Source organism: Bos grunniens, chromosome 21 (genome assembly GCF_055505025.1).
Source record: "Bos grunniens cultivar Pamir isolate PY7600 chromosome 21, Bosgru_T2T1.0, whole genome shotgun sequence".
Taxonomy (NCBI): Eukaryota; Metazoa; Chordata; class Mammalia; order Artiodactyla; family Bovidae; genus Bos; species Bos grunniens.
The window spans coordinates 17,630,318-17,656,806 of NC_141185.1; the positions used below are offsets into that span (position 1 = coordinate 17,630,318).

Here is a 26,489-nt window from a genome sequence, read left to right on the forward strand (position 1 = left end):
CACAAAGGTTTGCTGTCATCAGAGAAAACATACCTTCTGTTGTCTCAAGCCCCTCTTATAGAAAAAAAATATGAAAGAATCTCTTCTAGCACATTCCAGTTAGAATATAGAAATGACTAATTTGTAAATAAAGGCAGTTTTTTTCCCCCCACAAATAATGATGCTTCCACTAATACTCATGTAGAAATTTGGAATAAGTATTATAATAGTAGACTATTTTTAGTTATTTTTCTAGAATCACATACCAACATTGTGAAATAGACTTAACAATATTAAGTTTAATGGAATATTTCTCTTTGGAAATATGTCTAAAAAGTTTGCTTACAGATATAGTTCCAAAAGCCTTTGTGTATTCCACACCTTCTAGTGTTTCCCTGGTGGCTCAGATGGTAAAGGATTCACCTTCAGTGTGGATGACCTGGGCGATCACTGGGTTGGGAAGATTGCCTGGAGGAGGACATGGCAACCCACTGCAGTGTTCTTGCCTGGAGAATCCCATGGACAGAGGGCTACAGCCCATGGGGTCGCTAAGAGTCAGACACGACTGAGTGACTAAGCACAGCATGCAGACAGCTCAAAGTTAACTTTGCTGCTAAGTTAGTGCTTGTTGAATGAAATATTTTATAAAAAGAAATGGCAAGATAATGATTTTACAGAAAAAAAAAATTCTCTGTTGAAGATTCCATTTCAGAAAAACATTGCCAGTTTGGGATGTTACAGACACTTCCAGGTTGGTCCCCCAAAAGGTTCTCTCTGCCTGATGTTGCTAGTACCAATAGAACAAGGTAGACTTCTGTTTGGAAGGAAAGGAAAGCCTCTGCTCTTTGATTGGAGAACGAGAGGTGCAAACATGTCCACTAGGGTCCATACTTGTGCCCACTGTCTGTGAGCGGGACTTCTCTAGGGATTTGCCATTAAAAAGAGGTGGAATTCTCCCAGGATGTGGACACAGCTGTGTCGCTTAAGGCTGCAGATCACAGAACACAGGAGCAGCGTCTCTGTGCACGCCCTCCTGCCTCCGCCATCTTGAATTGCTGTATTGTGCCTGGAACTTAGCCTGGACAAGCTGAGGTGTCTGCATAGCCATTTCACACAAAGAACTTTGATCTGAAGTGCTGGTTCAAAGGTCTTTGACGCTGCACCCTATGAGTAACCAAAACTAGACAAAGCACAAAGGAAAAGAAAAAAGGTTAGGCTTTATTTTATTATCCAGATTCTACTTTTATTTCCTGAGAATTGTTAATGGGCTTTGCCAGTGACAGTGACTCATGCATTAAAAAAAAAAAAAATCTCTCTTTGAAATTTATCCTCAGGGTGGCATACAGAACAAATTCCTGGACTGTCTGGAGAATTTAGGGCATATTAGCTCATATTGCTTGGGAGAGAATGGTAGTCCTAGTTACCAAATCAGCTTCTGAAGCTGTGGTGTTTCCTTAGAAAAATGTATTCAGTTATCAGTCATGCCACACTCAGTGACTTAAGATTGGCTGTCTAATGTCACGTGAGTTTGGATGAATCCCATTGCCTCTGGTTTGAGACTCTCACATGGATGTATAGTAACAAAAATGCTGTGCTAACCTTGGAAAGGGCATTCCCAGAGATTAATATTAACCTTTAGCTGTATTAGAAACCTCTATTCAGAGTTATCAATCCTTTGAAAATGTATTTTGACAGTCGGTTATTACGACTAAATATGTAAAAATTAAAAAAAAAGGAAAGAAAAAAAATGTTAAATTGAGTTTTGCTTTTCTCTGGGCCAGGTAAAGTTGAAACATATTCTTGAATAGGGCAAATGAAATTTTGAAGACTGCTACATTATGAACATTTAGGTTATTATTAATGATGGGTGAATGTGGCTGCATTATATCAGTGCCCTTCAGGTTCACTTATTCTGAAATGTTTATTGGGAATTAACCTTGCGTTTGAGGCTTTCCAGGTGGCACTAGTGGTAAAGAGCCTGCCTGCCAATGCAGGAGATGTAGGAGACATGGGTTCAATCCCTGGGTCAGAATGATCCCCTGGAGAAGGGCCTGGCAACCTACTCTAGTATTCTTGCCTGGAGAATCCTATGGACAGAAATGGAGCCTGGCGGGCAACAGTCCATAAGGTCATAAAGAGCTGAACGCGACTGAAACAAGTGGGCATAGCATGCTGCTGCTGCTGCTGCTAAGTCGCTTCAGTCGTGTCCGACTCTCCTGTAATTATGTTTGCTTGCCAATTAGTATGAAAAATGTAATCTGGCTTACTATTATAAAAATTCATTTTTTCATCTTTATATTTAAAATATGTTGTGTTCAAGACTACACAAAACAAGAATATACAACTCAGTGAATTATTATAAAATGCAAAATGAAACAAAGATCATGTTTACCACCTTGGATCACCATCCCTGCCTCCAAAATAAGAACTATTTGATTTTCATAACATATGGTTTCTTTTCTTTTTTTTTTTTTTCATTTAAGCACAAATATCTAATCGTCATACTATAGTTTTACCTGTCATGGAACTTTGTATAAATCAAACAGTACAGTGAATATTTTATTTTCTCTTGCTTCTCTTGTTCAACTTTCTGTTAGGCTCACCCCTGCAGTTGATGTAGAGACAGTAGGCTCATTTTTATTGATATGTAGTTTTTTGTTGAGTACTCCACAGTTTGTCCGTTTTACACTTTATCTTAGCCAAAAGATCAAGAAGGGATTTGTCATCCGTTTTAATGTTGATTGATATTTGAGCTTTTGCAGTTTGACATGTTTACAAACAGTATATATATTTATAGATTTTTTTTTTTACTGCACACGTGCACATATTTTTCGTGGTGTATACCTTGCAATGGAATTATTATTACAGTATGTGTGTATGTATAACTTTAGTGACTGATTCCAAACTTTTATTAAAGTGATTGTCCCAGTTTATTATCTCACCAGCAATGTATGGCAGTTCTCATTGGTTTACATTCTTGCTAAAATGACACTGTAATCTGATTTAGTGTTCTAAAAGTTCATTTTATTATAATTAATTTTTACAATGCTATTTTATTTATAGGACAAGGGTTTCAAAAATGTATGGGAAACCATCACCTGAGATCCTTTTTGCTGATTCTGATCAAATAAGTTGAAGGTGAGGTAAGTTCAAAGTAATGAATAGCATAAACATTTACAGCAGATAATAATTCATGACAGATTATTAAAGCATACTGCTTTACATTTCCATGTAAACTGGAACTTCTAAAATTTCTTATGTTATACAAATAATTTTATAAATCTTAATAATTTGTTTCTTTAAGATTTATACACTCTATATATAATTAAATCCAGAAAAACTTGAAATTTTAGAGCATAGTATGATTTATGTCATTAATGTCAAATTAATGTCATTGAGTAGAACAATTGTCACAAAGGAATTAGAAATATGATTGAATATTTGACATTTTAATGGCATTATCAGTAGTTGAATTCCCATACAACTCCTTAGAAAGCTTGTAATATCATTTTTAAAAATTATTCTAAAGACACATGATGACATTTTGGCAAGGTATTTATAAAAGTAGCCTAATGTTACTACCACAGGTAAAGATTGATAGTACAGTATGAGAATCTATACAAAAAACTCCACAAAAAGAGTGTAGACTGTTCTAAATAAAATGTAAAAATTGAGTAACATAACTAATAAAAGGTTTGTAAAACTTCATGAAATAATAAATGAGATGAGGGTGTGGAGACATTATCTGGAATGAACAGAAGTTGTGTCTGCAAACCAAGAGATTATTAAGCTAATCAAGAAATAAATCCAAGTATATGTGTGAGCTGTTAATATATGACAACAGTTATGGAGGACACCGTCTTAGTTGAAAGACAGATGAACTTAATTATTTAATATTTTGTATGTTTGAAAATTAATATATGCCATGTATAAAATCAAAGCATGAGTGATCGAGTTGGAAAAAATGTTTGTAGTGCACATACCAAGTACCTTTTACAAATTTACAAGAGTAAATAAATAAATATATAAAATATAAAGTGGGATATTTGAAAAATATATGAATAGGGAATTTATAAAATAATAATAAAAATTCTGACAACATGAAAATTTGCTCAAACATAAGCATAATTAAAGTAAAGCAACTTAGAAAAATATGTGGCTTTTATGATTATGTTTATGTATAAAAAATCCTTCTTGTGTATTTTTATATATAATATGAAGGAAGATGTAGGAGGCTACACTGTGACTTAAATAGATTAGCTCAGGGAGGTGAGGATAGAAGGAGTCAGGGATTCAGGTGATTGATTAGCACTGTTTTTTTTTTTTTAAATTTTGTTTGTGTAATACATGTATATATATATATATATATATATATATATGTTTTCTTTTCTCTTTTCATGTTCTATGTCTATTTAGCTCCTTTTGTTACATTCTATTTTTCCTTTACTGGGTATTTATTTTTTCCTTTATTATTACAATTCTTTTATAATTAATTAAATTCTTTTAATTGGAGGATAATTACCTTACAATCTTGTGATGGCTTTTGCCATACATCAGCATGAATTGACCACAGGTATACATTTGTCCCCCCAATCCTGAAACTGCTCCCACCTCCTTCCCCACTCCATCCCTCTGGGCTGTCCCAGAGCACCAGCTTTGAGTGCCCTGCTTTATATATTGAACTTGCACTGGTCATCTGTGATATGCAGATGATATTACATATGATAATATACATGTTTCAGTGCTATTCTCTCAAATCTTCCACCCTTACCTTCCCCACTGAGTCCAAAAGTCTGTTCTTTTCATCTGTGTCTCTTTTGCTGCCCTGCATGTAGGATCATTGGTACCCTCTTTCTAAATTCCATATATATATATACATATATATATATGCATGTTAATATACAGTATTTGTCTTCCTCTTTCTGACTTATTCACTCTGTATAATAGGCTCCAGATTAATCCACCTCTTTAGAACTGACTCACATGTATTCTTTTTTGTAGCTGAGTAATATTCCATTGTGATATATACCATAGCTTCCTTAACCATTTATTGGCCGATGGACATCTAGGTTGCTTCATGTCCTAGCTATTTGAAATATAGCTGCAATGAACACTGGGGTACATGAATCTCTTTCATTTCTGGTTTCCTCAGGGCACATGCCCAGCAGTGGGATTGCTGGATTGTATGGCAGTTCTATTCCCAGTTTTTAAAGAAATCTCCACACTGTTCTCCACAGTGGCTATACTAGTTTGCACTCCCATTATTGCCAAATTCAGACTGAAATTGAAGAAAGTGGAGAAAACCATTAGACCATTCAGGTATTACCTAAATCAAATCCATTATGCCTATACAGTGGAAATGAGAAATAGATTTAAGGGACTAGATCTGATAGAGTGTCTGATGAACTATGGACAGAGGTTCGTGACATTGTACAGGAAACAGGGATCAAGACCATCCTCAAGAAAAAGAAATGCAAAAAACCAAATGACTGTCTGAGGAGGAATTACAAATAGCTGTGAAAGAAGGGAAGTGAAAAACAAAGGAGAAAAGAAAAGATATACCCATTTGAATGCAGATTTCCAAAGACTAGGAAGGAGAGATAAGAAAGCCTTCCTCAGCGATCAATGCAAAGAAATAGAGGAAAATAATAGAATGGGAAAGACTAGAGATCTCTTCAAGAAAATTAGATACCAAGGGAACATTTCATGCAAAGATGGGCTCAATAAAATACAGAAATGGTAGGGACCTAACAGAAGCAGAAGATATTAAGAAGAGGTGGCAAGAATACACAGAACTGTACAAAAAAGAGCTTCATGGCCCAGATAAACACGACGGTGTGATCACTCACCTAGAGCCAGATATCCTGGAATGTGAAGTCAAGTGGGCCTTAGGAAGCATCACTATGAACAAAGCAAGTAGAGATGATGGAATTCCAGTTGAGCTATTTCAAATCCTGAAAGATAATGCTGTGTAAGTGTTGTACTCAATATGTCAGCAAATTTGGAAAACTAAGCAGTGACCACAGAACTGGAAAAGGTCACATTTCATTCCAGTACCAAAGAAAGGCAATGCCAAAGAATGCTCAAACTACCGCACAATTGCACTTATCTCACACACTAGTAAAGTGATGCTTAAAATTCTCTAAGGCAGGCTTTAGCAATATGTGAACCGTGAACTTCCAGATATTCAAACTGGTTTTAGAAAAGGCAGAGACAACAGAGATCAAATTGCCAACATCCATTGGATCATCAAAAAAGTGAGAGAGTTCCAGAAAAACATTTATTTCTGCTTTATTGACTATGCCAAAGCCTTTGACTGTGTGGATCACAAGAAACTGTGGAAAATTCTGAAAGAGATGGGAATACCAGACCACCTGACCTGCGTCTTGAGAAACCTATATGCAGGTCAGGAAGCAACAGTTAGAACTGGACATGGAACAATAGACTGGTTCCAAATAGGAAAAGGAGTACGTCAAGGCTGTATATTGTCACCCTGCTTATTTAACTTCTATGCAGAGTACATCATGAGAAATGCTGGGCTGGAAGAAGCACAAGCTGGAATCAAGATTGCCAGGAGAAATATCTATAACCTCATATATGCAGATGACACTGCCTTTATGGCAGAAAGTGGAGAACTAAAGGGCCTTTGATGAAAGTGAAAGAGGAAAGTGAAAAAGTTGGCTTAAAGCTCAACATTCAGAAAACTAAGATCATGGCATCTGGTCCTATTACTTCATGGGAAATAGATGGGGAACCAGTGGAAACAGTGGCTGACTTTATTTTTCTGGACTCCAAAATCACTGCCAATGGTGATTGTAGCCATTAAATTAAAAGATGTTTACTCCTTGGACTGCTGCAAGAAGCACAAGCTGGAATCAAGATTGCAGGGAGAAATATCATTAACCTCAGATATGCAGATGATACCACCCTATGGCAGAAAGTGAAGAGGAACTAAAAAGCCTCTTGATGAAAATGAAAGTGGAGAGTGAAAAAGTTGGCTTAAAGCTCAACATTCAGAAAACTAAGATCATGGCATCCTGTCCCATCACTTCATGGGAAATAGATGGGGAAACAGTGGAAACAGTGTCACACTTTATTTTTTTGGGCTCCAACATCACTGCAGATGGTGACTGCAGCCATGAAATTAAAAGACGCTTACTCCTTGGAAGGAAAGTTATGACCAACCTAGAAAGCATATTCAAAAGCAGAGACATTACTTTGCCAACAAAGGTTCGTCTAGTCAAGGCTATGGTTTTTCCAGTAGTCATGTATGGATGTGAAAGTTGGACTGTGAAGAAAGCTGAGTGCTGAAGAATTGATGCTTTTAAACTGTGGTGTTGGAGAAGAGTCTTGAGAGTCCCTTGGACTGCAAGGAGATCCAACCAGTCCATTCTAAAGAAGATCAGTCCCGGGTGTTCTTTGGAAGGACTAATGCTAAAGCTGAAACTCCAATACTTTGGCCACCTCGTGAGAAGAGTTGACTCATTGGAAAAGACTCTGATGCTGGGAGGGATTGGGGGCAGGAGGAGAAGGGGACTACATAGGGTGAGATGGCTGGATGGCATCACCGATTCGATGGACAAGAGTTTTGGTGAACCCTGGGAGTTAGTGATGGACAGGGAGGCCTGGCATGCTGCAATTCAAGGGGTCGCAAGGAATCGGACATGACTGAGTGACTGAACTGAACTGAACTTACTCCTTGGAAGGAAAATTGTGACCAACCTAGACAGCATATTTAAAAGCAGAGACATTAGTCTGTCAACAAAGGTCCGTCTAGTCAAGGTTATGGTTTTTCCAGTGGTCACATATGGATGTGAAAGTTGGACTATATGGAAAGCTGAGCACCGAAGAATTGATGCTTTTGAGCTGTGGTGTTGGGGAAGACTCTTGAGAGCCCTTTGGACTGCAAGGAGATCCAACCAGTCCATCCTAAAAGAGATCAGTCCTGGGTGTTCATTAGAAGAACTGATGTTGAAGCTGAAACTCCAATACTTTGGCCACCTGATGTGAAGAGCTGAGTCTTTTGAAAAGACCCTGATGCTGGTAAAAATTGAACGTAGGAGGAGAAGAAGACGACAAAGGATGAGATGGTTGGATGGCATCACCAACTCAATGGACATTGGTTTGGGTGGACTCCAGGAGTTGGTGATGGACAGGGAGGCCTGGCATGCTGCGGTTCATGGGGTCGCAAGGAGTCGGACATGACTGAACGACCGAACGTTTGAACTGAAGTGAACAACAGTGTAAGATAGATCCCTTTTCTGCATACCCTTTCCAACATTTATTGTTTGTAGACTTTTTAATGATGGAGATTCTGACCAGTGTGAGATGATACCTCATTGTGGTTTTGATTTGCATTTCTCTAATAATGAATGATGTTGGGCATCTTTTCATGTGTTTATTAGCCATCTGTAGATCTTCTTTGGAAAAGTGTATGTTAGGTCTTTTGCCCACTTCTTGATTGGTTGTTTGTTTTTCTGGTAGTGAGCTGCTTGTATATTTTGGAATTTCATTTGTGTCGGTTGTTTCATTTGCTATTATTTTCTCCCATTTTGACGGTTGTTTTTTTCCTTGCTTAGAGTTTCCTTTGTTGTGTAAAAACTTTTACGTTTAATTAGGTGCCATTAAGTTGTCTATTTATTTATTTATTTTGTTTATTTATTTATTTTTTAAATTTCCATTACTCTGGGTGCTGGGTCATAGAGAATCATGCTGTGATTTATGTCATAGAGTGTTCTGCCTATGTTTTCCCTCTAAGAGTTTTACAGTTTCTGGTCTTACATTTAGGTCTTTAACCCATTTTGAGTTTATTTTTGCGTGTGGTATTAGAAAGTGTTTTAGTTTCATTCTTTTGCATGTAGTTGACTGGTTTTCCCAGCACCATTTGTTGAAGAGATTGCCTTTTTTCCCATTGTATATTTTTGCCTCCTTTGTCAAATATAAGGTGTCCATAGGTGCATGGATTTATCTCTGGATTTTCTATTTTGATGTATATTTCTCTCTTTGTAACACTATTAGTTTTTCTTTTTTATTGTATCAATTCAATGGGTGTTTATTGATTCCTGTTATAAGCTGCTTACTCTTCTAGTTGCTAAGAATACAGCAGTGGAAAAAGATATGAGTACAAAGATTACTGCTATCAATGATAAATACAGCATAATAAACTATAAAATATTTATATTTTAGTATTCATGCATTATACAGCTGTAATATAAAACACAAGAGGAAGATTAAACATAAAATGTTATCACAAAAGTTAAATAGCAAAATATATGTCAATTTAAAATATGTTTTCATCATTTTCTTTTCTGCTACTGGATAGACAGTAAAAAGCTTGTTAAAAAAATAAACAAAAATAGTGTTCATTGTTTCTCAGCATCAACTATGGATGATATTTTCCCATCATGCTATTAAAACCTACCCAAAAGAGTTTTAGGGTTTTAGTTGCCTGTGGAAATAAGTACTGTGTTCTTTAATTCTTCCAAATCTTAATTTCTTTAAACTATTGTTTCACATTAGCAATTGAAAACAAGGCTGGAAGCTTGGTCGAAAGTGTTTTGAAGTTGTGTTTATTATCATAAGGAGATAAAAAGAAAATGAGGATTTGTTTTGCTTTTAGTATTCAAATAAATATATGTTTTAGTTTGCATAGGGTAAAATGTCTTCATAATTTTTTTAAGATGATAGGAAGAGATATAATTAAAGACCTACATAAGCAACACGTTATTTTTTAAGAATATAAATGCATATATTTATAAAATATTACATAAAAAACACATGCCTTACTCTTTAGTAATTGCTAAAATAGTACATTTACAACATTGCATAAGAGTGAAATAAGTATTACAGTGGTACTGCACTGTTTTAGGTGTTTCTTTTATAATATTGTCTTTCCTTATGAAATAGTGTAGTTTGGAGATTCCAAACCTAGGAGTTTCCTTGCATGTGCTCTCACTCATTTCACTTACTGTACTTGATAGTATATATTTGTGTGATATAGCACAGGTAAGAGTGATCTCAACCATTAATTTTTATGTTTGATGAAGCCAGGTTCCTTGTTGTTTTCTGATCAATATTATATCCCTAACAGTCTGCAGTTTCTTGTTTGTGGACACTATTTTCCCTACTATTAAAGATGATATAAGCTCTGAGAGAGAAGAGGTTTGGGGGCAAGAATTTCTTTTCATTTGCTCTCTCATTTTACTGTTCATAATTCTAAGCCCCTTCACCTAAGACAGTTAAAAAGATTTGCAGTGAATCTTGTGCTATTAAAACCAGGTATGTCAGAGATTTACTCGTCTTTTTTGTGCTGCATTTGGAAAGTTTGTGTTGAAGAGAACAAATTTATTTTAAATGTTAGATTATGTTTCTAATTGAAAAATATTCACATCAGTAGAGGAATTAATGAAGAGTAATATATTAATGAAAATTTAATTATGCTAATTGAACATCAGTCTTTTCTTCTTGCTTTCTAAATAAAGTCAGAAGAGCAAAAAGAGATTAATATTTATTTCTAATGTTCAGTCAGCTAATGAATCTATTTATATGGCTTGCCAAGATTCACTGTAGGTTCTGAGATTAAATTAGTCTTGAGTTAGTAATACAGATTTTATATAGAAGATGTTTGTATCCTAGTGGAAGGAATTATGAAAAGATACTTTATAAATTTGAATACCAATAATAATTTACAAGTTTTAACTTAATTATATTTATGTGCTTAAGGCCAACCATAAAATGACTTTGTATTCATGTTTTATTATACTTTGAAAACCCATTTTTAGTGAGAAAAATGAAAAACTTGTCCATTCAGGGTCATGACTAAAACTTACTAATGGAACAGATGACTAGAAAATTAATTGATATGAGTCTACGTATCTCACTTGTGAAGTTTATTTTTTTTTCAAGTTGAGCATGCTACTTTCTCAATTTAATTGTTGTACATTAATAAATATATCATGGCTTTCACAACAGGAAATCATACTTATAAATTACTATTATTTCTAACTTGATATCAAAGCATAGAGTTTCACTGAGATAAACAAAAGTATTTGCACACAAAATAATTTCTCTCATCTTCATTATTTTTTCTCACATTTTTGCTACTTATACATTAATTATTGCATATAAAAGCAAAACAAGGCTGAAAATGTACAAAGATTTCTGTGTATGTGGGGTACATATTATATTTCATAATTATACTGCTGCTAAGTCACTTCAGTCGTGTCTGACTCTGTGCGACCCCTTAGATGGAAGCCCACCAGGCTCCCCCATTCCTGGGATTCTCCAGGCAAGAACACTGGAGTGGGTTACCATTTCCTTCTCCAATGCATGAAAGTGAAAAGTGAAGGTGAAGACGCTCAGTGCATCTGACTCTTAGCGACCCCATGGACTGCAGCCCACCAGGCTCCTCCATCCGTGGGATTTTCCAGGCAAGAGTATTGAAGTGGGGTGCCATTGCCTTCTCCAATAATTATACTACAAATACCAAAATTGATACAATGTTTTTGTCAGTTATATTATTGGTGTCAATGAAAATATCCCTAAATTATCCTACAGACAAATTTTGAAGCTATAGAAAAATATTAAATATAAAGAGTTTGCTAGTAAACCTTACCAAAGACAAAAAATAAAAGATTTTTATTTGTATTATAGTGCTTATAATTTATCTTTGAAAATAAAACTATCTCTTTGATATCAAACTGAAATTAACAGATTGTATTGGTATTTTTAATAATTCAATAAGTTATGTAATTTTAGCTATTAATATGGCTTCTCTCATGGCTCAGTGGTAAAGAATCCTCTTGCCAATGCAGGAAACATGAGTTCAGTTCCTCGGTCAGGACGATTCCCTGGAGAAGGAAATGGAACCACTCCAGTATTCTTGCCTGGGAAATCCCATGGGTAGAGGAGCCTAGAGGGTTACAGTGCATCGCGTGGCAATGAGTCAGAAATGACTTAGTGACTAAACAATAACAAGTGTAGATTCACATATGAGAACTTTTTCAAGCAACTTAAAAATTTTCAAATACTGGAATTATCAGTTTTTAAATTTAAGCTTAAGTTGAATGAATTTTCTTTTTAAACTAAGGTCCTCAGTTACAGTAGTCATGTTTCAAAGCCTTAAGAGCTATGTGTCACTGGTGGGTACCTTCTAGAACAGTACAGATCTCTAGGGTGTAAATCTTTTGCATATAGGGAATTATTTTCCTCCAAGGCAAATTGAAATGCAATTAAAACTTATTTGTGAAATTTGAAGTGCTGTCACTCTCATTAAAACATATTCTATAAATTTATTACCTTAAAATTATTTCCAATTGAATAGCTCATTACATGTATAAAACTCATAAGGTAAATTTAAAGTTTTATGTTAAATATGCATGATTAAATTGCAACAGTGTTTTGGCAATTAGAGATATTTAAGCCAAGACTTTATTAGTCTCTCTGAGACAGTTTTATGCAGTTGCACTGTTCTGTTCCTTTCCACTAGTCTGTAGATTTAATCTTTGAGGCTCCTAAACATAACGTATATCAGAACTTCAAAGGGCCCACCAACAGTGTTTTTTTGATGAGATAAAGTATAAGATTTGTTGTTTTTCTCCATCTGAGCAGAAATCTGGCTTTAATAATCTGTTACTATTTAGTCATTTCATCTTAAACTTCTCTCTACTTAATGTATGAATTATTTTTCTAGAATCACACATATCTCAAACTTTTAGATTAATATTATACAGTGATAATTTAATGCATGTGTTAAGGTATGCATGAACTATTCACTCCATAGATGTACTTTAAATGAAGAATAAATATAAGTTAAAGAAATGCATGCATGGGTTATGAAATGGTAAAAAGGAAATGCAAAAAACGTTTTCTGTTTTAGTTTTTTCAATCAGAAACAGCCAATGACATTAATCAGTTTATTAAAAATAAGTCTGACTGTTTCACAGGGATTCTAATGATTTCACCAACATCTGAAATTATACAAAGTAGTTAGGTACTATGCTAAGTGAAAGAAGTCAGTCACAAAGGACCACGTATTGTATGATTCTGTTCATGTAGAACCTCCAGACTTGGCAAACGCAGACACAATGTAGATCAGTAGTTTCCTGAGGCTCTGGCAGAAGTGGAGGAAGTGATGAATGGGAAATGACTGGTAATGGGTATGGGATTCGGGGGTGGTGGTGATAAAATGTTCTAAAATTAGATTGTGGTTATGGTCATACAACTCTGTAAATATACTAAAAACCACTAAATGTACATTTTAAATTGGTGAATTATACAGTGTATGAGTTAAAACTCAATAAAGGGTAAAAAGGAAAAAAATAGTTTTAAAAATGGCATTTCTCATATTTATGTTGTTAATACTGACATACAAATATTACCTTATATATTTCTATAAAATTTCATTCAATTTAGCAAGATCACTTACATACTAATGTTTTTAAAGTTGTGAAATATGTGGAAAAGAGGATTTTGGTAGAGGAAAAATATGAAAAATAAAGATATAAAAGGTCATATTGGGTAAAGGGATAATCAAAAGCAATTATATCTAATTTAGAATTTTAGAATATAGCATCACATTGGCAGTCTAAACTTGTTATTCTTCTGATATTTGGGACCCTTGACAAAGACATCTTCAAGCTACAATCAGTATGCAGAAATTAATCAATGTATTGGTTTTTTTTAAACATTAAAATGAAAGGAAATCTATCAAATTAATATGTTCATAAAGCCAAAACCTCAATATGAGATGCTAGTACATTATATACAATAGTATCCCCAATTTGAAGTGAACCTATTTTAGTAAGCTGTCAGATTACAAATAGGTTGGTTATGTGTCTATAACTGTTACAGGAAGATAGTTGAACGATGGAGAATGTGCTTTATTTCCACATATTTCTCAGGTGTCAGTCTTGGGACAGAATAATTATATTAAATTGAACGACACTAAAACTGACTTAGTAAAAGGGAATGGATCTTATTTTATTTTTCAATATTAAAGGGAAATATTTAATACCAAATGTACAGTTCATAAATTGAGTCATTTTTACTTGAAGTAAGTAGCTAAAGTAAAATGATCACTTTATCTGTTTTACATAAACTTATAGTGATTGAGCATATTTAAAAGCCCATTTTAACAAAGGAGTGTGTGCACTGACATTGTTTATATATGGAATTCACAGTGGTTATGAAGAAAATATTTCCTGATTATATGACCATTATAGAGGAATGTTACTGGGCAGTTATCACCTGAATGTAGTTTCCTTAAGAAATTCAGATTAGATTAGCAAGGTTTGCATAATTTAATACAGTTTATATGTTTCTAAATGACTTAGTAGGAGAGCATCTAAAATTGTGTTGAAAATTGCCTGGGGTACCTAGGTTACAGAAAATACTAAACATGCCTTTAAGAAAAAATGTATTTATTTTCCTTTCTCTCCTTTCCCCAGTTTACTATCTGGTTTTAAATCCACTCTAAAATAAGCAGAAATTTTAAAAGTTCAACATTTTTACAATAATACAGAAATAAAGATGTTCTGGTAGAATACTATTTTTGTTTTCTTTATTGCATATTAAACCATATATTGGTTTTGAAACACTTTTCAATCACATGCAAACACATAATAATCCTAACAATATCCTTGTGAAGTTGACAAAATATATTATGATACTACTGATAAAAAGTTAGCAACAATTAGATAACAGAAGTAGGTTTTACCTAAAAAATAAATCAACATATAGAAACATGAGATGGATATTATTTTTAATTTATACTATTCATATTTGAATATGTTTTCTTAAAATTCAGTTATATAGTCCTTTGAGCTAAATGAAAAGACAACAAAGAGTAATGTGAATCAATAGAAACAAATAAACAGCACTGGTAGTTAAGTTAAAAAAAAATGTTATAATCATCCAAATGTTTAGAATGTCAGTTATCCAGATGGGTAGTATATGAAACGCCTCCCAAATCCATATCTGCATACCCCTGAAACTTGCCTAAAAATACATCAAAACACCTTGTTCTAATATTGGTAAGACTGTATCAATTCTGTTTTAATCTTATAGAGTATGTCTTTTTGTTTTAAATGCAATAGAATGTAATTAATAACATTTAGCTCTCTTAAAATTAATAGAACATTTTAACAACTATACTATGATGGATTATGATTTTTCCTTCTGTTAATCTGACATATGTCAAAGTAATTGTTAGGCCAGCCAAACAACCTAGAAAGCAAAAAGGGAACATTTCTTTATTTCTACAACAGTGACCTAAAAGGATTGTTCGTAAAATTCTCTTAGTACTGGTTTGAGTTGAGCTTAATGACATAGTAATATATTCTATATTAAAAAGAGGTGGCAACAATACACAGAAGAACTATACAATAAAAATCTTCATGACCCAGATAATCCCGATGGTGTGATCACTCACCTAGAGCCAGACATCCTGGAATGCAAAGTCAGGTGTGCCTTAGGAAGCATCATTATGAACAAAGCTAGTGGAGGCAATGGAATTCCAGTTCCAGTTCCAGTTCAGTTGCTCAGTCGTGTCCGACTCTTTGCGACCCCATGAATCGCAGCACACCGGGCCTCCTTGTCCATCACCAACTCCCGGAGTTTATTCAAACTTATGTCCATCGAGTTGGTGATACCATCCAGCCATCTCATCCTCTGTCATCCCCTTTTCCTCCTGCCCCCAATCCCTCCCAGCATCAGGGTCTTTTCCAATGAGTCAACTCTACGCATGAAGTGACCAAAGTACTGGAGTTTCAGCTTCAACATCAATCCTTCCAATGAACACCCAGGACTGATCTCCTTTAGAATGGACTGGTTGGACTCCTTGCAGTCCAAGACTCTCAAGAGTCTTCTCCAGCACCACAGTTCAAAAGCATCAATTCTTTGGCTCTCAGCCTTCTTCACAGTCCAACTCTCACATCCATACATGACCACTGGAAAAACCATAGCCTTGACTAGACAGACCTTTGTTGGCAAAGTAATGTCTCTGCTTTTGAATATGCTGTCTAGGTTGGTCATAAATTTCCTTCCAAGGAGTAAGCGTTTTTTAATTTCATGGCTGCAGTCACCATCTGCAGTGATTTTGGACACCAGAAAAATAAAGTCAGCCACTGTTTCCACTGTCTCCTCATATATTTGCTGTGAAGTGATGGGACCAGATGGCATTTTCTTAGTTTTCTGAATGTTGAGCTTTAAGCCAACTTTTTCACTCTCCTCTTTCACTTTTATCAAGAGGCTCTTTAGTTCCTCTTCACCTTCTGCCGTAAGGGTGGTGTCATCTGCATATCTGAGGTTATTGACATTTCTCCCGGAAATCTTGATTCCAGTTTGTGCTTCTTCCAGCCCAGCGTTTCTCATGATGTACTCTGCATATAAGTTACATAAGAGGGTGACAATATACAGCCTTGACGTACTCCTTTCCCAATTTGGAATCAGTCTGTTGTTCCATGTCCAGTTCTAACTGTTGCTTACTGACCTGCATATAGGTTTCTCAAGAGGCAGGTCAGGTGGTCTGATATTCCCATCTCTTTCAGAATTTTCCACAGTTTATTGTGATCCACACAGTCAAAGGCTTTGTCATAGTCAATAAAGCAGAAATAGATGTTTTTCTGGAACTCTCTTGCTTTTTCAATGATCCAGCGGATGTTGGCAATTTGATCTCTGGTTCCTCTGCCTTTTCTAAAACCAGCTTGAATATCTGGAATTTCACGGTTCACGTATTGCTGAAGCCTGGCTTGGAGAATTTTGAGCATTATTTTATTAGTGTATGAGATGAGTTCACCAAATGCCCAAGGTCAGGGGCGGTGGCCGAGAGGAGCTACCACACTCCTGAGATCAGGGGAGGCGGCCCAGAGGAGCAACCCCACGTCCAAGGAGCGGTGGCTGCGTGGGCACAAGAGGGCCAAGAGGAGCTACTCCACGTTCAAAGTCAGGAGGGGTGGCTGTGAGGAGATACCCCTCGTCCAAGGTAAGGAGCAGCAGCTGCACTTTGCTGGAGCAGCCGTGAAGAGATACCCCACGACCAAGGTAAGAGAAACCCAAGTAAGATGGTAGGTGTTGTGAGAGGGCATCAGAGGACAGACACACTGAAACTATAATCACAGAAAACTAGCCAATCTGATCACACGGACCACAGCCTTGTCTAACTCAATGAAACTAAGCCATGCCCTGTGGGGCCACCCAAGACAGACAGGTCAAGGTGGAGAGGTCTGACAGAATGTGGTCCACTGGAGAAGGGAATGTCAAACCATTTCAGTATTCTTGCCTTGAGAACCCCATGAATAGTATGAACAGGCAAAATGGAATTTCAGTGGAGCTATTTCAAATACTAAAAGATGTTGCTGTGAAAGGGCTGCACTCAGTATACCAGCAAATTTGGAAAACTCAGCAGTGGCCAGGGACTGGAAAAGGTCAGTTTTCATTCCAATCCCAAAGAAAGGCAGTACCAAAGAATGCTCAAACTACTGCACAACTGAACTCATCTCACATGCTAGTAAAGCAGTGCTCAAAATTCTCCAAACCAAGCTTTAACAGTACACAAACTGTGAACTTCCAGATGTTCAGGCTGGGTTTAGAAAAGCAGAGGAACCAGAGATCAAATTGCCAACATTCATTGGATCATAGATAAAGCAAGAGAGTTCCAGATAAACATCTACTTCTGCTTTATTTACTATGCCAAAGCCTTTGACTGTGAGGATCACAACACACTGTAAAATTCTGAAAGAGATGGGAATACCAGACCACCTTACCTGCTTCTTGAGGAATCTGGATGCAGGTCAAGAAGCAATAGTTAGAACTGGACATGAAACAATGGACTGGTTCCAAATCAGGAAAGGAGTACATCAAGGGGATATATTGTCACCCTGTTTATTTAACTTATATGCAGAGTACATCATGAGAAATGCTGGGCTGGATGAAGCACCAGCTGGAATGAAGATTGCTGGGAGAAATATCAATAATCTCAGATATGCAGATAACACCACCATTATGGCAGAAAGCAAAGAAGCACTAAAGGGCCTCTTGTTGAAAGTGAAAGAGGAGAGTGAAAAAGTTGGCTTAAAACTCAACATTCAGAAAACTAAGATCATGATATCTGTTCCCATCACTTCATGGCAAGTAGATGTAGAAACAATGAAAACAGTGAGAGACTTAAATTTTTGGGAATCCCAAATCATGGCAGATAGTGACTGCAACCATGAAATTAAAAGACCTTTACTCCTTGGATAAAAGCTATGACCATCCTAGACAACATATGAAACGGCAGAGATGTTACTTTGCCAACAAAGGTCCGTCTAGTTAAAGCTATGGTTTTTCCAATAGTCATGTATGGATGTGAGAGTGTATGGACTGTGAAGAAAGCTGAGAGCCGAAGAATTGATGCTTTTTTTTTTATTTTTATTTTTATTTTTTTAAGTTTTATTTTATTTTTAAACTTTACAATATTGTATTAGTTTTGCCAAATATCGAAATGAACCCACCACAGGTATATATGTGTTCCCCATCCTGAACCCTTCTTCCTCCTCCCTCCCCATACCATCCCTCTGGGTCATCTCAATGCACCAGTTCCAAGCATCCAGTATCATGCATCGAATCTGGACTGGCGACTCGTTTCATACATGATATTATACATATTTCAATGCCATTCTCCCAAATCTTCCCACCCTCTCCCTCTCCCACAGAGTCCATAAGACTGTTCTCTGTGGTGTTGGAGAAGACTCTTGGGAGTCCCTTGGACTGCAAGGAGATTCAACCAATCAATCCTAGAGAAAATCAGTCCTGAATATTCATTGGAAGGACAGATGCTGAAGCTGAAACTCCAATACTTTGGCCACCTGATGTGAAGAACTGACTAATTGGAAAAAACCCTGATGCTGGGAAGGTTGAAAGCGGGAGGAGAAGGGGATGACAGAGGATGAGATGGTTGGATGGCGTCACCGACTCAATGCACGTGAATTTGAGTAAGCTTCGGGAGTTGGTGTTAGGGAAGCCTGACGTGCTGCAGTCCACTGTGTTGCAAAGAGTCAGACACAACTGAGGGACTGAACTGAATACACCATACACTTGAACCACAACTATAAGATCAACTAGCTAGATGGAAAGGCTTTTTCTCACTCCACTATTTCCTTACCTAAGTGTTTAATTGTACAGACTGTAAATCCAATTGTTTCACTTGCCCAAGAATTAATCTTTGAGACAGTCAAGGTCATGAGCCTCAAACTTGTTTTCAGTGCTATCATAGAGTGAAGTCCCCAGAAGCAAAGCACCTTGGCATAGCCATGGGCATTAGAAAATTCAGTGTTTGAGTTTTTATTATTCAATCAGTATGAAGTCTGAAACAAGGAGATAGGTAGATTCTCAGAGTGCTTGACCATAAATGCATTCTTCCATTAGTATGTGAGTCCAAAAGTAGTTTTAAAAATTTACTAGTCATTCACATATGTGGTGAACAAATCAACCTGAATTTGTGCTCCTGAACTTGATTGTGTAACTAGTATTTGCTGAAGTGCTTTCAAAATTTGCAAGTGTGCAAAGTGTTCCTAGTTCAAAGTGCAATAAGAACAAATCACTGTGAAGCATAGCTTAGACTCCAGAGTTCTGAACAGCTTCCCTGAGGAAACACTTTTAAAGATAAAATTTGGAGACTAAAATTGACTCATACAGAATAATGTATATTTATCTCACAGTAAAGTCAATGAGGTAAATGAAATTATTACATTTGTTCACCAGAGACAAACTAAATGAATGTAGGCCAGTTTTTTTTACACTGTTTTAGGAACTGTGCACAAGAACACTCAAGCCATTCAAGAAACTATTAAAAATATTTCACCAATAATGAATTAACAGTAAAGTGATGGTTATTACTCTGCTTGTTGTCAACTAAAATCCTAGTCATTCTTGCCATTAACATTTAGGAAAATAAAGCAAAAAGAAAAATGCAGTGTAAGCAAATGAGATTATTTTTCAGATGGAGAGGAAGAATTATAATGTTCTTAATAGTTATCTTTTTTTTAATCTGATAAAAGCTATCTATCTGAAATTAGGTAGAAATGATTATATTAGATTCAGTTAGAGAGAAATGATTGCATTAAGAAAATGAATCAGGATGATTCCTTTTACATTCAGGTTACATTAGGAATCTTTAAAAATGATAGCTACTTGTGTTTATTTTTTTAAATCACTTATTCTGATTTGATTAAAATACAAAAAGCTGAACATATTAAGTGCATACAACTTGATGAGTTGAGAATAAGTATATGCCAGTGACACTATCACTATAATCTCTGCCATAAACATATTCATAACTTCTAAAATGTTCTCATCTTCATCATCATTATTTATTGTATATTTATGATAATACTTAAATGTAAAATCTGCTCTCTTGGCAAACTGCAGTATGCAATGTGGTACTGTTAACTATAGACTCTATGCAATAGGTCTCTAGGACAGATACATTTTGTGTAACTGAAATTTTATACCCATTGACTAACACCTCTTTGTCTGGCCTCCATCTAGTGAAAGTAACAACCATTCTTTGCTCATCTTCTATGAGTCTGACTATTTTATATTCCTTGTATAGTTGATATACTATAAAATTTGATTTTATGTTTGTCTTATTTCACTTAGCATGTTGTCCGAGTTCATCCATATTGTTGCAAATGATAGTTTCTTCTTTTATAAAGGTTGAATAATATTAAATTGTATGTATATAACATATTGTTTATTCATCTATCTGTTGCTTGATATGTAATTTGCTTCCATCTTTTGACTATTATGAATTAAGTCACAATGAACATGAGTATGCACATGCTGTTTGGGACGCTGTATTCAGTTTTTTTTTTTTTTTTTTAATATAAACTCAGAAGTGGGGTTGCTGGAACAGACATGGTCTTTTAAATAGAAAACTCTAAAATAATCTATATAAGGTACTACTAGAATTAGTAAGTTTAGCAAACTCACATACAGAAAAGTCAAATTATTTGTAAGCACTAGCAATAAATAAACAAAATAAAATTAAAATACCATTTATAAGAGCATAACAATACTTGATATTAAACTTAAATTATATGCATGGTCTATATTCTAAAATCATGGGGATATTGCTGAAAAAATTGAAGAAGACCTTAATAAAGGAAAAAGCTACCATTTTCATAGACTGAGAGTTAAATAGTTTTAGGATGTTGGTTCTCCTCAAAGTGATAATTGAACCAACAAAATCCAAGTAGAAATCCCAATAGGCTTTTTTGGAAAAATATATGGGAATGAAAACAATCCATTAAAAAAAAAAAAAAGAGCAACAGCAAAAAAAAAAAAAAAACCCACTAAAAATTTTTTTGAAAGAATTATAATGCCATTCTTTATCCTGTCTCAAGATAAGTTAGATATTCTCATTCTTTCATTAACTACTTACTGAGCAGCAGTTATGTTTTGGGCACAGAAAACACACATAATAAAAAAACGAATGGGTGAATGAATGAATGAATAGTAGATTATCTTACATCAAAGGATTTACAGTCTTTGGGGAATATATGTCACTGTAAAATCACACACTAATTATGAAATTACTTCTTATAACATCATTGTGTTGCTATACTATAATAATTCTATAGTGATAGAAATTAGCAGTATTATCTTTTAACAAGTAAACATTCCTGTGCAAATATTGGACTGAAACTTAGGAGAAACTGTGTAGAGCTTGGACTAATGTTGGCAAAGTGTGATGTAATTGAAAGGGCCTTTTATTAGGGCAGAGAGTTAAATTACTCCTTATAAGATTTGACCAAAAGTTGTTAAGATTAATTAGTAATATAAGTAACTTATATTGCTCAGTCCTTATCTTTTAAATTCAGTAATCATACTTACTATTTTTATATTATATATATAGAAATTGTCTCTCTAGAAATACAGACATAAAATAAATATAAATATCAGTTAATTATATGTATATTATATTTATATTTATATAATTTATATATTTATTTTATATAATTTATATATAATTTATATAATGTATATTATATTTATATAATTATTATATAAAATAATCATTTAACTATACTTTTAAATTGCTAGCTTACTCAAAGTTATTTTACAGAAAATTATACTGATAATTGGGCTTCCCTTGTGGCTCAGCTGTAAAGAATCTGCCTGCAATGCAGGAGACCTGGGTTCCATTCCTGGGTTGGGAAGATTCCCTGGAGAAGGGAAAGTCTACCCCCTCCAGTATTCTGGCCTGGAGAATTCCATGGACTGTATAGTCATTGGGGTTGCAAAGTGCGGACATGACTGAGCGACTTTTCACTTCACTCGTATTATAATTAGCATAAATTTGCATCTATGTATATATTATGTTATATTTTTAAGAAATATATTCACGTATAAGTATCATTTTAATGAATCATATTCATTAAGAAGTAATCTCATTATGGAAATATAAACTGTTATAACCTCATTATAATTTTGCACTAACATTAAATATACACCTGGAATGAAACTAATCATAAATATTTATAATTGAAATTGATAGGCAAGAAGATCAAACCAGTCAATATTAAACAAAATATTCCTGAATATTAATTGGAAAGACTGATGCTGAAGCTCTTTGGCTACCTGAAGCAAAGAGCTGACTCATTGAAGAAGAACCTGATGTTGGGAAAGATCGAAAGCAAAAGAAGAAGCAGGCAGCAGAGGATGAGATGATTAGACAGTGTCACTGACTCAGTGGTATTGAATTTGAGCAAACTCCAGAAGATATTGGAGAACAGAGGAGCCTGGTGTGCTGTAGTCCTTGGGTTTGCAAAGATTCAGACATGACTTGGCACCTAAGCAGAACAACAAATTAACATAAGATTGTTTATAGACTCACAATTTATTTGATAAAGAAGCTCATTCTGATAAAGAAGAAATTATGTTTTCCAAAGGAATGTTACACAAAGGAACTTATGCCCTTCAGAAAACAGTATTCTAATAATGACAAATGATATATAAGAAATTGAAAAATCTTGATACCAAAAAAGCTAGAAGCTATATTAGACATTTAATTATTTTAAATTAAAAGAACATCAGCAGATGAATGGATAAGAAAGCTGTGGTACATATACACAATGGAGTATTACTCAGCCATTAAAAAGAATACATTTGAATCAGTTCTAATGAGGTGGATGAAACTGGAGACTATTATACAGAGTGAAGTAAGCCAGAAGGAAAAACATAAATACAGTATACTAACGCATGTATATGGAATTTAGAAAGATGGTAACGATAACCCTGTGTACGAGACAGCAAAAGAGACACTGATGTATAGAACAGTCTTATGGACTCTGTGGGAGAGGGTGGGAAGATTTGGGAGAATGTCATTGAAACATGTGAAATGTCATGTATGAAACTTTAAAATTCTTAAAAAAGAAAAAAAAAAAATAACATGTAATTGTGATTATAAAAATAATTTTAAAGATAATTGTAATAACTGTGAGAAAGAGAGCACAAATAAACAGTAAAAAACCAAAAGCATCAAAAAAAAAAAAATAAATTAAAAGAACAAAAATGTCAAAGTAGATTACTTTGATAGCTCTCATTCACTGAAGTTATTTCATGACTCCAATAACATGATAGTAACAGAAGTGAAAATGTTACAATTGCAATAGGAAATGAGTCAGCTAAATATTATCTGTGTAGGACCCTTGGGATAGAAAATCATCAGAGGCAACTAAAAATGCAATGTCAACAAGCTGCAATATATCCACAGGGAATCTGAGGCAACAGAGAAAAAATGAATAGGCAATAGCAGATGTTTTCCCCTAGGGACATTTATAGAGCAATAATTAAAAATCAAGACAGTCTCTAAAAAGATGCATAGTAATACTAACAGGAGGAAGAAATTAAGAGGATGATGAAACCCTTTTAAAGCAGTTATACTACTATTTGCTACAAGTTGATTATCCTAATCAAAAAGACACACAAACAAACAAAAAAAAGTGAAAAAATACTTGATTATTCCAGCAAAGTTGCTTCTATACAGCATATCCATGATTTATTTCACCAATGATTTTAGGATCAAACAATAACTTACACAAAGCTACTTTTTACACTTAGATTATTTATGTATTCTCTTTGTAGAATTAATCCGGTTCAGGATATGGAACAAAAGAATCCAATTTAGTTTCTAGTCCTTCCTATGCCACTAATCTACATTGTCTTGGATATAGTCTCTGATATTCTTTGAGATTCATTTTTTTAAATTGTTTGACACAAAATGATCTGCAACTGCCTTTGTCTGATCCAAGTTTCCGTGATATACCTTGTCATCAAACATATGTGTTTGATTTTGAAATATAGTCACTAAAAGGTCTTGTGTGTGCATGCATGTGTGCTAAGTCACTTCAGTTGTATTCTACCCTTCGCAATCCTATGAACTGTAGCCTGCCAGGCTGCTCTAATCCATGGGATTCTCCAGGCAAGAATACTGGAATGGGTTGCCCAAGCAAGTAGATTATTCTTGGAAAACGAAGCAAATTTTTTTACAAATACTGCATCCAGTTTTATTGCTATAGTATAATGACAAAAATCTGAAGATATCTAACAATGTTAGTTCTATTTTTTAAAACATGGACCTTTAGAGTCTGTTATATAATTAATTTCTATTCAGATTCTGTTATTAAACATCTATTTACTTTGACAAAATCAGATCTAAAATTTAATAGTATTATTTTAAAATATATTAACTAATTTAGAAGATAGTAATGAGTTGTGTTATTACTACTTTAGCCATAAAACTCATCACTTTGTGTAGAAAAAGGAGTTTTTGTATGCAGACTTTAAACTTTTCTTATAGCATAGTATATAAACACTTAGTCCAATAAAGAAGGAAAGAGGAAAGAAATGGAAGAAAGTGTTACTCCTGAAGCTGGAACCAAATGAGGTTGTGCTGCTCATTGCTCAAAAGTCAGTGTTCCTCATTGCTTAAAAATCAGTGTTTCAGAGAAAAGGAGTGGTGGAGAAAGAAAGATACTTTATTCAGGAAGCCGACACCGTGGGAAGATGACAAACTAGCGTCTCTGAGTTGCCAATTAGAGGACAGCTGAGGCTACCAAGGTGCGACAGAGCCATCTGATGATCATCATCTGATGACCAGGAGTAATCCGGTCAGCCTCTACTTGATTGAGTAAAGAGAGCAGACAATCTAAAGCTGCAGGGTTGAAATGTCCTATAGTTCCTGGAATTTCTTAAGCATGAAAGAGGGTATTCTATAAGCATTTAATCATATTATGGCTTGTTCAGGGCTGTTGTTGTTTAGTTGCCAAGTCCTGTCTGACTCTTTCCGACCCCTATGGACTGTAGCACACCAGGCTCCTCTGTACATGGAAATCTCCAGGCAAGAATACTAGAGTGGGTTGTCATTTCCTTCTCAAGGGGACTTTACTGACAGGGATCAATGCCATGTCTCCTGCATTGGCAGGCAAATTCTTTACTGGTGAGCCACCAGGGAAGCTCTGTTTAGGACTAGGTCATTTTTTTTTTTTTTTTCCTAATAATGGAACTGGAGCTTCTAATATGGATTTGCCTTCTCTAAGTTAGAAGCTCAGGTTCCTTTACCTCTTTCTTGAACAAGTGTTTCAGAGCCTGGTTTCAAATAGAAGAAGGGAAAATTGGGTTATTTTAGTCAAGCACTGCTTCAAGTTACATTGTCTGGCTGATTGTAAACTACATGCCCATAGTCTCCCTTTGGAAGGAAACTTAATGAGAGTCATAAAATTAATGTGCTTTATAGTAAAGTTTAGATGATCACACCTAGCTCTTAAGTTTAGTCTACTTTAGTTGATTATACTCATATTATTTTATATTGACAAAGTCAAATCTAAAATTTAATAATATTATTCTTTACTGAATTAGAATTGAGATATATTATTATATAAGTTATAGATGTACAAAATAGTGATTAATAATTTTTAAATGCCATATTCCATTTTTAGTTATTTTAAAATATTGACTATATTCCCTATGTTGTATAATATATCCTTGTAGGCTATTTCATAAATAATATTTTGTATCTCTTAACCCCTTGCCTGTAAATTGTCCCTCTCCTGTTCTCTTTCCCCTCTGGTAAGCACTAGTTTGTTTTCTGTATCTGTGAACCTGCTTCTTATTTGTTATATTCACTAGCATGTAGTATTTTTTAGATTCCACATGCAAGTAATATTATATAGCATTTTTCTTTCTCTGTCTGATTTATTTCACTTAGATAATAATCTCCAAGCCCATCTATGTTGTTGCAAATGACACAGTTTCATTCTTTTTTATGTCTAAATAGTATTCCAGTGTGTGTGTGTGCATGTGTGTGTAGTCTTTATTCGTTTGTCTACTGGTGGACACTTAGGTTGCTTCCATATCTTGGCAAGTGTCAATAATGCTGCTATGAATGTTGGGGAATATGTACCTTTTAGAATCAGTGGTCTGGCTATTTTTTGAATCTATACCAAGCAATGGAATTGCTGGGACTCATA

At 34.8% G+C, this 26,489-nt stretch overlaps 1 long non-coding RNA gene across 3 annotated transcripts in view; it reads left to right on the forward strand.

Moving 5' to 3' along the window:
- The window catches only part of LOC147349189 (uncharacterized), a 300,984-nt gene that overhangs the window by 177,987 nt on the left and 96,508 nt on the right, over positions 1–26,489 (forward strand). For 2 of the 3 annotated variants that reach the window (XR_015149530.1, XR_015149531.1), the window contains exon 2: positions 3,043–3,122. This is a non-coding gene — a long non-coding RNA (uncharacterized LOC147349189). The remainder of the gene's footprint in view (positions 1–3,042; positions 3,123–26,489) is intronic. The other variant, XR_015149532.1, reaches the window with a different exon arrangement.